The sequence below is a fragment of the Heteronotia binoei genome, chromosome 9, assembly GCF_032191835.1.
Source record: "Heteronotia binoei isolate CCM8104 ecotype False Entrance Well chromosome 9, APGP_CSIRO_Hbin_v1, whole genome shotgun sequence".
NCBI classification, from domain to species: Eukaryota; Metazoa; Chordata; class Lepidosauria; order Squamata; family Gekkonidae; genus Heteronotia; species Heteronotia binoei.
This window is the reverse complement of record NC_083231.1, coordinates 120,030,531-120,031,908: the sequence shown is the minus strand read 5'-3', so window position 1 is coordinate 120,031,908 and position 1,378 is coordinate 120,030,531. Positions and strand designations below refer to the sequence as shown.

The window sequence follows — 1,378 nt, the reverse complement described above, 5'->3', positions numbered from 1 at the left end:
AGGGTCTCAGGCTGAGGTCTTTCCCATCACCTCCTGCCTGGTCCTTTCAACTGGGGATTCTGGGGATTGAACCTGGGACCTTCTGCATGCCAAGCAGAGGCTCTGCCACTGAGCCACAGCCCTTCTCCATTAGTCTCCGGGGTCTCAGGCTGAGGTCTTTCCCATCACCTCCTGCCTGGTCCTTTCAACTGGAAATTCCAGGGATTGAACCTGGGACCTTCTGCATGTTGAGCAGATAAGAACATAAGAACATAAGAGAAGCCATGTTGGATCAGGCCAACGGCCCATCAAGTCCAACACTCTGTGTCACACAGTGGCAAAAAATTTTATATACACACATACACTGTGGCTAATAACCACTGATGGACCTGTGCTCCATATTTTTATCTAAACCCCTCTTGAAGGTGGCTATACTTGTGGCCGCCACCACCTCCTGTGGCAGTGAATTCCACATGTTAATCACCCTTTGGGTGAAGAAGTACTTCCTTTTATCCGTTTTAACCTGTCTGCTCAGCAATTTCATCGAATGCCCACGAGTTCTCGTATTGTGAGAAAGGGAGAAAAGTACTTCTTTCTCTACTTTCTCCATCCCATGCATTATCTTGTAAACCTCTATCATGTCACCCCGCAGTCGACGTTTCTCCAAGCTAAAGAGATGCTCTGCCACTGAGCCACAGCCCTTCTCCATTAGTCTCCGGGGTCTCAGGCTGAGGTCTTTCCCATCACCTCCTGCCTGGTCCTTTCAACTGGAGATTCCAGGGATTGAACCTGGGACCTTCTGCATGTCGAGCAGATGCTCTGCCACTGAGCCACAGCCCTTCTCCATTAGTCTCCGGGGTCTCAGGCAGAGGTCTTTCCCATCACCTCCTGCCTGGTCCTTTCAACTGGAGATTCCAGGGATTGAACCTGGGACCTTCTGCATGCCGAGCAGATGCTCTGCCACTGAGCCACAGCCCTTCTCCATTAGTCTCCAGGGTCTCAGGCTGAGGTCTTTCCCATCACCTCCTGCCTGGTCCTTTCAACTGGAGATGCCAGGGATTGAACCTGGGACCTTCTGCATGTCGAGCAGATGCTCTGCCACTGAGCCAGAGCCCTTCTTTCTTGTGGCTGCTTCTGTTGAGAACTAGTTTCTCAGTGGCTGAGTCATGGTTGAATCATCAAAGTGCCCTACTTGTATGGTAAGAACAGGTAAGCTCTTGCGGTTTGTCTCTGCTTTGAGGCCATGCAATTGAATACATCTGCTAATTAATCACAATCGTCTTGCTTTGATTGCCTGATTGTTCTGCCTGATCGGTCAGGAGCGCCTGTTTGAGATGTGAATGCAGGAAATGGCCGCAAGATTGAGTGAGTTTGTGGGCAGACACCCAAAGGCACACTT

General features: G+C 50.4%; 1 non-coding gene across 1 annotated transcript; it reads right to left on the bottom strand.

The window, feature by feature from the left end:
* Nucleotides 1-1,023: 1,023 nt before the first annotated feature.
* TRNAV-GAC (transfer RNA valine (anticodon GAC)) lies at nucleotides 1,024-1,094 on the bottom strand. The gene has a single exon. It is a non-coding gene; the product is annotated as a tRNA-Val (tRNA).
* Nucleotides 1,095-1,378: the final 284 nt, after the last annotated feature.